The sequence below is a fragment of the Myripristis murdjan genome, chromosome 7 (assembly GCF_902150065.1).
Source record: "Myripristis murdjan chromosome 7, fMyrMur1.1, whole genome shotgun sequence".
NCBI classification, from domain to species: Eukaryota; Metazoa; Chordata; class Actinopteri; order Holocentriformes; family Holocentridae; genus Myripristis; species Myripristis murdjan.
The window spans coordinates 30,309,429-30,323,951 of NC_043986.1; the positions used below are offsets into that span (position 1 = coordinate 30,309,429).

A 14,523-nucleotide genomic window follows, 5' to 3' on the forward strand; every position below is an offset into this window, starting at 1 on the left:
CTTGATATAGTCTGGGTTTCTGGATATCGTAATATGACATTAGTGTTACTTGCTTTTAGAGGCGGTGAAGTGGTGCAGCATCTGCACTTATGACAACATTCTAGCTGTTGCCTCTACTTGCTTGGCATTCTTCCATTACTTGTGATTGTTCATCAAAAATTGCAACAATAGTCATCCGTACAATGTCCTCACGATACTGTCATCAGGGTATTTAGATAAACAAATGGCAATATATGACTTTTTCCTCATTGCCCAGCCCTGATTACAAATTATTTCTCTGTGTATTCAACATTGTTCAAGTGTTATTGGCTTTTCAGTGTCTTGTATGCAGCACAACACGTCATATTTGCTTCACTTTATAATAGTTTTTCATACGAGGTATGCAGAGCTTACCAACGGCGAGTCAGTTTTTCTCTTTCTGTCTTAGGATTTCTTTGTCCAGCTATGGCTCCAGTGTACAGCTCAACATACAAGCCCAGGAAAATTATTTCACCTTGAAAAGAGAAACTGAATAAATTCTTCGTCAACACTGTTTAACAACTGAGAAAGGTTTTGAAGTGGCCAAGTCAAACAATAAACACTCCCTGCAGTTTGTATTCAACAACAGGTAAAAACACAAGCATCCTTCCAGTGCTGTGATGGGTTAGACATAGGCGAACAAAAAGAAAATAACAACCATGTGCAAACATAAGAACAGACCATGTCAATGTACTGTCACGGTGAAGCTGCCATAGAGACAGAGGGAGAAACACAGATAGAAAATCAGAAAAAGAGACAAAGAGATAAGCAAACACACAGAGGTAAACTGTGATGGAGGGAAGTGGACAGGAGTTGATGGGAGGAAAGCCAGAGAGTGAAATTGTAGATAGTGTACAGAAACAGAGAGGTCACTGTGGCACAGCTGTGTCAGCTTTCAGCGCACATGCTGGGACACCACACACACACAGTGTATGTACACCAAAACATATACATATGCACTCCCTGTAATCACAAACACGCATATATGCAAGTGAAAATAGCCAATGTGCACTGAGTCACAAACATAAATGCACACACACACACACACACACACACACACACACACACACACACACACACACACACATACATACACTGTAGCATGACTACGTCAGCGTTGAGGTCCAAGCATGTGATTTCACACACACACACACACACACACACACACACACACACACACCAGCGTAGGTACTTAAGAGTCATGTTCATACACTTTCAGCTGGTCACTGCAGCACTGCTGTGTCAGCTTCCAGCTCCGAAAGCATGACATCCCACAAAGACACACACACACACACACACACACACACACACACACACACACACACTGGTGACTGCAGTGAAACTCTTGAGTACAATTAGCCAGGGAAGTGGCAAGTCTTTGAAATGAATGTGAGCAAAATTCTTTTCATTTACAGGACATGACAATACTGAGAGGCTCAAAACATAAACATTTAGTGGGTATCAAAAGGCTACACACTCATGCAGGTTTCCGAGTTTTATTGCTTTAAGGCCCAAAATTATAGTAAAAAAAATCACGACTCTTTCGACTTCTTTTGAATATTGTCAAACAAAATCAGGATAAAAGGCAAACTCATGTCTAACTTTGTATGAAAAAGGAAAAACTACAACAGTGTGTTGTGTCGATAAATAGCACAAACCTGTGTTGTCCAAATCTAGATGGGTAAAAGCTGACACGTCCACATTCTGAACACACACACACACACACACACCAAGTGGACACATTAAATCTCTTTTATAGCCTTCAAGTTGTGTCATTTTCCCAAATGTGATTCAGACAGAAAGGGCGGGGCGGCATGCAGTGTGCATGTGTGTTTTGGAACAGAGAGGAAGAATGTATGGCAGCGTTTCCATGCAAGCTGCAAGTGTGTACTACAAGCCATGAGCAGTGCGGTGCTGAAACAAATCTGACCCCAAGCAGACTCCAACTAGACTATTTCCAAGAACGCAAAGGCTCAAACTTGACATAATGCACGAGAATTACAGAGACAAAGTGAAAGCAAGAAACCAAAACAAGACATATACATAACACAGTATAACACAGTATGCAAGGAGGAAAGTAGAGAGTAGGAAACGGTGAGATAGAGAATAACAAGTGTGAAATGCTGGAGGTGGAGAGGGAGGGAAAATGACAGTAAAAATAAAAGAGGAAGGAGGCAGAGACAGACTGGAAGAACGAAGAGACAGGTAATCTGTATTTCAGGAGGACAAATTTGAGACCTAAAGCATAACTGAACTGCAGTACAGTGTTGGGTTTATAGTTAGCTGAGCATGGTCCACATGGTGGTGAAATATCCTCATCAGTTGCTTTGTGTTCCCATGGGCTGACAGTAAGTAATACTGTATTTGTATCTCTTCATTCACTTCAATAGTGCAGCAAAACAGCTCCCAAAATAATATTTTTTTTCTATTTCTTGTTAATTTCCTAGTTGAATTAGATCCGGCAGGTAGCATTTTCACAAATAACTGTAATTGGACATTTATGTAGTAAAAGTATTATTTTGGGATCTTTTTTTGCCGCACAGCTTTTAATGCTACCGGGAATTAGTCTTTACACCAAACTAGCAGACAAAATGAAACAAAGAAAAAGAAAAGGAGCAAGGATATGATAACAGTAAAGGCAGACTTAGTCCAGCCTTCTTCATCAGCTTTTTTGTTTGTTGATCAACCAAAGACAAGGGGAGGAATGAGAAACTGAGGTAAAGGAGGAGGAGGAGGTTATAATATGTTTTAATAATCAAGATATTTCATACAGCGTGCACATACATACAGTACATACCTTGGGTTTAGGGACTAGCCTAATGGAAAGCAGATGGTCAGGAGGCAGAGAAGAAAGAAAGGAGAGGTAAAGAGATGAAGATGGAGGAAACAATGTGGGGTGAACGGAGAAACACCAGAAAGACATCGAAACAGGAAAACAGGCTGGATTGAAGGAGAGACAGCGATGATTTGAGACACAGACACATAATCAAATAAAGACATAAAGGCAAAAGCAGCCTCTCTGTCAGTGTTCATAAAACCATAAATGGGTAGAGTAGGAAAAAAAAGACAGAAGGAAATTAATAGTTAAGGGACATTAAAGTCCAGCAGATTGTACAACTAACCCTGTTCTAAATTCATCTAAAAACGAACATGCAGTGCAAAGAAACCTGTCATTATATGATGACTGCATATAAGTCCTTTCAATCCTTTTTAAGGCCTTAATTTGGGATAATTTCTTGAGACTTTTTCAGACATTGTTAAGGACCTGCAGAAACTTTTGTCTGACAAACAGCAAGGGGGAACAAATTAAAACTCTAAAGTGTAATTGTTACCAAGTAACAAACCAAAATAAAACATTGCTTGAAACAATACAACCACTGGGGAAAATTAAGATTATAGCATGGGAAGGGAGGGACAGAGAGAGAGAAAGAGTGTGAGTGTGAGTGTGTGTGTGTGTGTGTGTGTGTGTGTGTGTGTGTGTGTGTGTGCGCACGCACGTGTGTGCAATAGCTCTAAGCAAAAACATGCTTGATCCTGTCCTGCTGGCTTTTGGCCTGCTGTTCTGCATTTACACTGGATCCACCAGCGTCAGCAGCTACATGCAGCTGTGTGTGTGTGTGTGTGTGTGTGTGTGTGTGTGTGCGTGTTGTGCATATGCATGCGCGTGCATGCCATATAGAGAAGGTTGGAACAAGAGAAAGCTATAGGAGAAACAGAGGGTGAGGCATGCAACACTCATGCCAAAGCCAATAATGGACAGTGAACTGAATTTAGAGAGAGACAGGGCATGTAGGGGGGTACTCAGTCGTCCACAACACTTTTGGATGACTGAGCAATTGTCCCACAAACAGGAAAAGGTGGGCGGAGCCTGCTGCAGGAGGCTTGTTGAGTTTCAACCAATCCCTCAGAGTGGGCTTGTCTCTCTCCCTCTCTCTGCTGCAGTGGCATCAGAAAGGAGAAGCGAGAGAAGGACTGTAAGCGGTGAACTGACAACCCCCCCTTACAGTGGGCCTCAACTGAGAGAGAGAGAAAGAGAGAATGAGGGAGAGAGAGACCCAGTCAGACCCTCCCTCTCTCTCCTCCTTGCTCAGATCGTCCACAGAGCAGAGGAAAGACACGTGAACACCTGCACTGCTGCAAGCCCACAGGACACAGCTTCACACACACACACACACACACACACACACACACACACAAAGTAAATCCCAGGTTTAATGAGTGGCCACACTAATGAGCCAGTCATGCTTTTAGTGTGGCAGTAAAACACATCCAAGTTACCTCTCATCAGTCTAATTAAAAAGCCTCAATTTAAATCAATGCAAACTGGACCCATTCATCTGCACTGGTTACAACACCATTTAGGCTGCTTGGGGAGCACGTCTTTGGTTCATTCGCTAGTCTGATTCCAATTTAGCCCAATCCAAGCCGATGAATAGGGCTGTACATTTTCAGGAAACTCAACTAGACTTTCATTTCTCCTCATTAAAAGCCAGAATTTGTGCTAGACATTAAAGCAAGTTGTTTTCATGAACATCGCCGGGGTTCCTAGGTAATTTTTCGGCAATAAACTTTCATGACTTTTCCATGACTATTCTGTCATGGCTTATGGTGCAGTTTGCGTGACCCATATTCTTTAGGGTCTGTATCCAAATGTTTTGAATGAAATGAAATATCCGATTTGAAAGTCCTTTGTCTTGTTCTTGTTGTTTGCTATTTGAGCAGGATATTCAAGCAGAAAAATGTATCTGTTTCCAAACTTAACATTTTAACACTTAACTCATTCAAAGATAAAAATGTAGGCTAATGAATATTTTTATATATATATTTTCCAAACTCTCAGGATGTGTATTATTTTTTGTAACTTTTCTAGATCACAGTCTTCAGTTAATAACCAGACAAACCCTGAAATATGCTGTCTTGTAGTCAAGACAAACAAAAAAAAATATCAAGCACTCATCCTATCCTTAATCACAACACTAAAGAAATTCTACAACTTCTATCAAGAGCAGTGTGCCAGGTCCATTTATCCTTTTAAAACTGAGTCACTGTGCATTCTGTAATTCTTTGGTGTATTTTGCTGCCAACCAAAATTTGCCCTCGGAGTGAGCAGTGTAAGGCAGAGTGTTGGTGATTTCAGTCTCTTGTTAAGCATTTTAAGCTGTTCCCTGGCCTCAGTAAGCCCTGCTTGGCCCGGATGAAAGAGAAGCGGGTCTGTGGATGATCCTAAGTCCACCTGACAGGTAAAATGGATATCCTGCTCATGAAGGACAGTCAAACAATACAAAGGGTCAACTGGTCTCAGATCTGTGCCTAGAAGGACAGCTTGGTCACCAGTGGTAAACGTCCAGCAGGGCTGCAATCAGCTCCGTTTCTAAATTAGTAGGTACTGACAGTAGGTAGGAGTAGAGGAGCAAGAAAAATCATTCTCTTAGCTTATAATATTATACTTTCCTTGATGGTGCTGTATCAAAATGGAAACTAATATTTTTTATGTGCCTCTCCATACTATACAGGGAATACTACATAAAATTACCACATAAAACGCACTCTATCAAGGCAATGGATTTCATCGAAACTTTTTTTAGAGAGAAGCAAAATTACAAATTTGAGATGATGACAGAACTTTTACTGGATTTACCACATGTCTCTGACACCAATTTGATGGACGCCTTACAGTCCCATCAGCAATATATTTACACCCTGGTGGAAACTGAACCTCGAACCTGGAGTTCGTGCCATGCTGAGCAACACCAAACCACAACTTACTGCAGGAACTCTGTGGTCCGAGCCCTTGTCTCCCTCCAAAGTAGTTCAGAGGTTGAACCCCAAGCAGTCTCTAAGCCCTCCCTGTATGTCAGCCTGTGACCTTACACTGTGAGGTGAACCGCTATTAGTGTTTATCTCACCGAGCCCCTTAGGGGCCTCAAACAAGACCTAATGATACCAACCACAACACCAAATCCTGGGCCCTGAATTACAGCTACACTTAAGTTGTAGCTACGCAATTATCACTCATATGGAATCCATTAGCCCCTGTTTAGCACATTTACATTAAGGAAAGGAAAGGAGAAGAGAGGAGAGGAGAGGAGAGGAGAAGAGAGGGGGTGTGACTGTATGTATTTTTAACATGTAATGTAATAGTCTGTGACATCTTCATATAAACAAATGTCAGTTTTGCTTCACTCTTTCATTGACTAGTGATTCAGCCTATAGCTGATTCAAGAAAGCCTTTTGTGCCTTTCTTTACATTTGTCGTTCTAAATTCTGTTCTTGTTTTGAATTAACAGAAGAATTGGGTAGTGACAGCCACCATGGTTGAACAGGCAAACAGACAAACAAACAGACAAAGAGAAGAGTGCCACCTAAAGAAACTAAAACTCCAATCACAATAAAATCAAAAGGATATGATAGCACTGACTACACTGTTTGGCAGGTGATCTCTGGGAGGAGCAGTGCAGAAACACCACAGTAATGAATGGTTTACAGCAAAAGCAGAGACAAAAATTTGTTATTGAAAAATACTTGCAATAATCATGTCTGAACATGCCAGAGGTTACAAGCCAGCTTGTGACTGGTCCAAAACTGATATTTAGCCAGACTGAGATTGTTGCTGAAATGACTCTTCCATCATTACACCTTGGGAACAGACATCACTTAAGCATGTACTGCGTTGTGTGACTGCACCACCATTATAGGAGGGTTTCAAATTCTGTTTAAATTCAGCTCTTGGATATTGTACACGTTGGTTTTGCTGCACTGTACCATGGGTTTGTTGACTTTTTTCAGCCACAAAATGTGTAAAAGAAAATATTTATGCAGGGAAAAAGATCGCAAAGGAAGGCAAGGAGCAATATGAAGAAAAATTAATGCATCTTAAGTGATTTGGATCCATATAAACCACCAAAGAGTGGACAACTGATCAAGATTAAAACACCTAAAGTAGTAACTAATAACTGATATTTTGAGAACCACCTATCTGCTGTTATTAACAGGCTGAAAAGCTGAGATCACTTTTTTGTTTGTTTGTTTTTATGCAACAATTACATCGCACAATCTGCCTATTTAACATTTCTGATTCTACATAATAGGCTATATTTTACTGGCCTCTCAAGCCAGAAGAAAAGCAAGGCTAGAATTTAACCACATAACTTATAAAAACTTGAAATACATGTCAAAACAAGTTTATAAGCTGATGTGTGTGAGAGAGCAGAACGCAATGAATATTATTCCAAAAAGGAATTTATGAAACATTTTCCTCCAGACATAACTGTAATGTGTTTCACAGGGTTTTATTTACTTATTTTAAGTTACAAGGCAAAATCTAGGCATACTGAATAATGAAATAAATAATCTGTGCAGTGTGCATCTAGCAGTATAGCCATTACTGTCCACCGTTCTGGTTGTGCTCTGTTCAAGGAAGTTGATAAGCTGACAGAGAGCCTTCGCCTTCAACAACACTTATTGGCAGCATGTCTAGCTCAGTCATTTTACAGATCATCTGATTGAGTCTTCACAACGGTGCCCGTCACATGTCCTTGCTGCTCCACACATCTAGTGTTGTATGTCCTTTCCTTTGGCCCAGTGAACTGTACGTGTGTGTATATATGTATATATATATAGATATCGATATAGATATAAATAGATAGATATACACACATATACAGTATATACACATATATACACACATACACACATATACATTGCTTGTTGCTTAACTGCAGATTGCCCCAGTGCGCTATGGGAATAATGAGTTCTTTAATTCAATGGCAGCAACAGTCTCACCAGCTGAGTTGGCTCTGTTTTGAATCAGCTTCTTCACTGAATCAATTCAGTGCAGTTCCATTCAATGAATGAGAAGGAAAAGGTGCTGTGGATTTTCACTTGTTTACGGACTGAAGTACATTATCATGTGGTTTGAATGTGTTCAGTTCATCATCCTATGCCACAAACAAGATTGAGAACTCTCTCTGAAGGATATGCTGAGTCTGTCCAGTGCAATTTACACACAGAAGGTACATGGGAGATAACAAATTGGAGCAATGGATAAGGGAGGTGTGAGCAGGTGACTGAAGAGGCAGCACACAGATGTTCATTAGGCTGAGAACTGGTCAACAAATCAAATAAAACCTCATGGCGCCAAGCAATAAAATTACTGCAAAATAAGTAATTTTCTAATGCACACCTCATGTAACTAAACATTACAGCTGAAGTCACGGAATCAATCTAGCATTTCTGCTTTTTGCCCTTATTACACTGAGGTGCTGGTTACAGTGTCAGTGTGTTTATATCAGTTACTTGCTCACTGAATGAGTCGGTGTTCAGAAGCCACACAGCACTCGTACAGGACCACTGAACAAACTGACCAAATCAGTGACTGAATCATTTTAGTGAGCGGACCGAAATAAACTGAATTTTCCAAATGAACCATAATTCCTACCACGACTCTGCTCTCTGTGGTCCACCGAGGGCGGGGCTTAGCCTTTCCACACATACACAGAGCAGTGTACACAGTCTCTGAGCGGAGCAGAGGAGAGACAGGTGAACACTACTGGAGTTGGCGACAACTTATTACATTACTGCAAGTGCAATAAAAGGCTCTGAAAATAGCTGCGTTTTTTTTGTTGTTGTTTGTTTGTTTGTTTGTTTTTGTTGTTTTTTTTATGCACCCAAACATGAATATGATGAAAGTGGCAAGGCTGCTAGAAGATTCTTGCATTCTGGCAACAAAAAAAAAAAAAAAAAAATCAACCTATGGGAAACACTGACAAGGGCATGGATAATGTATCACAACTGGACATTGCATTACCAAGTCATGTCCACCCCTTTGTTTTGATGACTTTAATTAGGCGGAGTGAAACAGTCTTTCTGCTGTAAAATAGTCCCCAGGGAAACATTTACTTTAGAAAGCAAATTAGGTTTAGTTAGTTGATTTATGAATGGTGATGACTTTGTTAGCCACCGAACCTTATAAGGTGGGTGTTTTAACTACAACTTCATTTTTAAAAATTACGGGATATTGATTATATGTTGTGAAATCGTTAGTCCCCCACATGATTTGCTGCAATGTAAAATGTGGGTAAACTGTAGTAAATGGACCAAACAATCACAATAACTATTATGATCCTTTGAAAATGTTTAGAAATATGCATATCGATGGGTGCACAACTGTGCGGCAACTGTATCGACTGTCTACTATCCAGCAATGGGGCAGCTCCCACTGCAGCGTAATGAGTGTTGACAACCAAGTCACCAAGTAGTAAACTCCCAACTGCTCTGAGGTCACTTTACAGCAGACTGTGGTTGTACTGGATAGCTCAGGAGTCAATGTGTGTTTGCATTCATGAAGCAGGTTGTTTCCAAAAATGAGCAATTGTGCTCAGTCAAGCTACCCCAATAAATGCAGGTAAAAAATAACAATAACAATAAAATGTAATTTACATGTTATAAAATGAATGGCTTGTAGAATTCCCTGTTGGATTCAATGTCTCTGTCAAGTCATTACCAAGTAATCCTACCTACATTGTTTATGCGCTATTAGTTAGATAATAGGCTATAACTGGACCAACATTAAAAAATGTAGTCTCTTGCTTGGAAACTGACAAGAGACTATTAAAACACTGCAAAAAAGACTGCCAAAAAATAGGTTCACAACCCTTTTGGGGTCTCAACCAGATTCTGATAAAAGCATAGTATACCAAATCTAAACAGTCTGTCCATGTCAGACCTGCAAAGAGTCATCTTCTATAAAGCAATAACAGCAGCATTCTATTTGAAAAGTCCTGAACTCCTTTTTATCTTTGTTCTATGTTGTGACATGACTGCCTGAGTTAGTTTAAAAACAATTATACAAGAAACAGTGTTGACTTAAAACTACATGAATGAAAAAAAGATACTGGAAAAAATGAATTCAAAGCAGCAAACCTCAGGCTACAGAGAGTGCTCAGACCTGCGGGCATTTCTGTGTGCGCGCGCACGTCTGAGTGTGAGTGTGTGTGGAGAGAGTAGGTGGGATTTGCTGGGAATTAGCTTACTTTTCAAAACAGTGCGCTGCACCTTGAGGGCCTCATGCATCTGTTATCATTTTACAACCTGCCTATAACTCAGACCTCTTGAGCACAATGTGCTCCGGTAAGCACCTCATTACAGAAAATAGCCCTTTGTATCCCACTGAGGTAATGGGTGGGTTGGACAAACCTTGAGATGAAGGAATCAACACAGCTAAGTGACAAAGTGATTGCCAGTCACACAAAAAACTCACCACTCCAAGCATTTTTTTTTTTTTTTCAGATTTAAAATATGTAAAGCAAGTATGATTCAGAGGCCTTCAGGCCCACTAAATATATTCAAAGCCTGGCCAGTATTTTCAAAGAAGAGAGACTGACATTCAGAAAGACAAGTGTGTATTGCTGAAGTGATGAAACCATGCACTCTTCAGTGGGAGGTAAGTGGCCAGTGAATCATGGCTACTTGCACCATGTTATTGTAGCCTGTAGTGTTTATTGACAATCAAGGAGAGGAGCAACCTTGTAAAAGCTGGGAGGTGTCAAAACAAGGTGAAAACAAACAAACACACACACTCATAAAATATCTACCGGTAAGCTCAACCACAAAACGGCAAACTACCACAAAGATTGCGCTTCAAAGAATAAAAATCAACCACCTCCCCTCCTGGTTCACAGTGCATCAGTTCTACCAAATGTGTTTTTCTTGCATTACATGAGAGGAATCAGTTACTTCTCCATAGTTAAAAACCCTGATCAGGCTCCTCTGTAAATAAGATTAAAATAACTTGCAATGCTTATTCAGAGGCAGAGTTTAATTTGATCTTCAGCCTCACAGCTTAACACATACTGTACAAGTAGCACATACTGTACAAGAACCTCAGCAATACCACTTACTGCGGACAGATGAATGAGGCGGCCACCCAAATCTCATTGATAAAACACAATAGAAAACTATACAATAGAATACAATACAATGCTGTTTGTCATCGCATAATTCTGACAATATGGTCATCATTATTATCCTGTAATATACATGTAAAATACAGAATAGAATAGAATAGAATAGAATAGAATAGAATAGAATAGAATAGACATGCAGTCCAATACTGATGGTGTCAAGTTAATAACCATTACCATTATCCTATAACATCTGTATGAACTCTATCCTGGGCTCTGTCCCTTTGTCTAGCCTGCCTGCAGAGGGGAACTGTGAACACCCCTGCCCACCGCCCCATCTATCTGCATGCAGAACTACACCTACAGGCATAAATACTTGTAAATATAATGCAAAGTAATGACCTCCATTTCAGTTTGGATTGCTATCAGCGTTTTAGATTTGCACGGGTTCGTGCACTGGCCCTGCTGCAGGCAAGCAGGCAGGCAGGCACACACATGTGGAATGTGAAGGAAAGCACCCGCCTACAATAATAATATTACCACACACAAAACATCACCGGGGCAAAGCGAACGTACAAGTGCCGAAAAGCCAAATGAACCTGCAATGCGAAATGCCATGTGGCTGTTATGCACATAAACATGTTACAGCAAGCAAACAAAACGAGAAGGCTGCGTGAAGAATGTTGCGGGATTTGTTGGCTGGTGTGTGGCGGCTAGCTTTAGCAGCGAGCTAGCTCATAACGCTGCAAGCTAATGGACTCTGTAGGGTTTGGTGCATGTCTGCTACTCAAACGAAGCAAGTGAATACTGTCTTACCTGATGTGGCATATCAACCTTCACTTTGCACAGTAGCAGAGGGGGGCCCCAAAGGTTGGAGCCAGGTCGCCAAATGTTCCGAGCAAATAAAGGTGACGGCAGCTTTTAACCACAATCCCCACCTCGTTGAAAAACTTTTTCCAGGGTAAAAAAAAAAAAAACTGTCAACAAAGGAGAAAGGGGGAGCGAATTAGGCAGAGCTAGCTAACGGTCACTCAGGGGGGCTGGGACTTCTGTAGCCCCGATAATGTTCCCTTCTGTATGCATGGACACCGTTACACCAATTCATTCAATAAATCTGGCAATTCAACGTAGCTTTCCCGGTCGGCAGTTATACACACCTCCTACCACTGAGCTTTAAACCTTTGACGCCTCCTTTGGGCGCTCTACTAAATTCGGCATATGAATAATACACGAGGCAACACTTATTTCAATAACATTTCAACTTGTAGAACTGATTCACATTGCTTGTAGCCGCCCTCCACGGTATATTTATTGGCAAAAAACTGCGGGAATACGGGCCGAACCAATTCTTAAAGTTGAAATTATACTGAGATTAGTGCTTCTTAGGTGACAGGATGAGTACCGAATTAAAGAGGAGATGTTAGGGATGTGTGAAGGGTAGTGGGTCATGTTCTATCACATCGGCACGTTTGCCAAAAAGCGAGGGCTCGTTAAATAGCCCCATTTGCGAATGGAGTCTGGAGTGACGGTCGCTCTCCTACAGGAGTTAACGGAACGTTAACGGGACAAGGATATGGGATAACGTAGGACCCAGGCACATAACCTTTAAAATGTCACAAACCACGTATTATTGTGCTACAGTAGCCGAGTGGCCGTGAAATGGCCTTACGACAATGACATTACGCCTGGGCTGACTGGGTTCATTGTTTGTGTCAGCGGCATGTCAAAATATTGCAGCCCGTTAGAGAGCAACAACAGCAACGATAACAGTTAACGGCAGCACAGTTTACTGGACTGAAAAGCGCGTGTGCGACTCGGCCTGAAAGCACTTTTCAGCGAGCAAATCAAAACGACACAAATAACACCCACGCATGAAATGCTATTGTGTTCTAACAACAGCTTACTGCCTCTGGAACATACTTCAAAAGGTATAGGAATGTGCAAAATAACTTACATTACTCCATGAGAAGAGCAACGTAGGCAGACACTCTGTTAGTCCAGCTTTTAGATCTGTATCTACATAGATGGACAGCACTTCTTCGTAGTCCCGCCCCCACAATTTAGGAGTAAGGAATATCTATACATATATCACCCACCAGCGCGTCCAATCACAGCTCTCCACTCCGGAAAAGTCTCTCTTGCCATTGGTCGCGTGGCTTGCCACTCTCAGCCCATATTTCCATCGGTCCTGTCTCTACCATATAGGGGTGTGTCGTGACGTAGGAAAACACTCTGGTAGGTAGTAAACAATTTATCCAAAAATTACAAATAATAAACTAACTAAATAAAATGCTATAAAAGAATTAACACATTTTTCACAAATTGCAACAAAAATCTCTGGACCTTGATGTGTTGGCTTCACATATAGTGAGTAGAAAGGTGACTAGGTGGAAAAGAAGAAATATAAATTCTGCTACAGTTAATGGGGAAAGGTATTTTGTCAGTGATAGTTTTTGAATGTGGAATGTTGTTTTTAAACTCTACAATATTCTCATCATGGATTATTTACAATTTACCTATGCATTATATATGAAAAGTCCCCAGCCCCCACCCTACCCCCCTCTGCCTCTGCCTCTGCCCTGAAAAGTGGTGAAAACTGATAGCATACACATACCAGGTGGATCAAGGGGTTAGTGAAACTGGTTTTGTATGTTACCAAGCTAAATGTAGGACACTCATTCTTTTGATAGCTTCTGTCTGTGAGTGTGTGTGTGTGTGTGTGTGTGTGTGTGTGTGTGTGTGTGTGTGTGTGTGTGTGTTTGCATGTGCATGGACGCCCAGGTTCCTCTTTGTCAGTCGGGGAGCATGTATGAACCTCTGGTGGAAGGTGAGCCAAGCTAAAGTGAGCTCAGAGAGTATGACACCACAGCGAGCAACAGAGCTACACGGCGTCCCCCCTGGGACTTTTTATTATAGCACTTCTATCACCGCATGAGGTTCACTGTGATGTGGAATTATCCTCTTTTCATATCCCTTTCTACTCATTCCCCCTGTTCATTTCATGGGTATATTCTGGAGCAGCTGGGACTCAGAGTCTTGCTAGGTCAAAGACGTGTCAGTGGGGATCAAGGGCATGCTGGATGCTGCAAGGATCTGACCTGTGACCTGTCCAGCTATGGGATGGTCTGTTGGGGCACCAGGCCAGCCAGTCATCCATAGTTTAATGTGTATTTTGGGCTAAAGGCCATGATACCATACATGGGCAGCATTAGCCCCTGTTGGAGGCTTTGCTTGTGAAATGATCAGACCAGCACTCTACAGACCACCCACCCTTCAACCATATTGAAAATTATCATCCAACGCCCACAGTTACATAAGCTGTTACAAGACAGATTTTTTTTTTTTTTTTTTTTTACATTTGAGGGAAAAGACATAGGTTCAAGACTGTGCACTGATAAGTGTAGTATCAAGCTGCGTTTCCATTTCTGCTTCTAATGCCTTTTCTGGTCAGTGCATGGGTGTAGATTTCAGGGGAGACAGATGGGACCCTCCAGTGTTGAGATGGAGGGGGATTGTCGACCCCGGTAAGCATGCCATACATATCAGTCTATGATGAATTGGTTAAATTAACAAAGATGACATAAAATAAATAATAAAAGAAAAG

General features: G+C 41.2%; 1 protein-coding gene across 1 annotated transcript in view; it reads right to left on the reverse strand.

The window, feature by feature from the left end:
* Positions 1-12,920, reverse strand: part of LOC115361733 (vitamin D3 receptor A-like) — an 82,731-nt gene extending 69,811 nt beyond the window's left edge. The window contains 2 exon segments of the mRNA XM_030055326.1: positions 11,736-11,896; positions 12,874-12,920. The gene's annotated coding sequence lies outside the window, so the exon portion shown is untranslated.
* Positions 12,921-14,523: the final 1,603 nt, after the last annotated feature.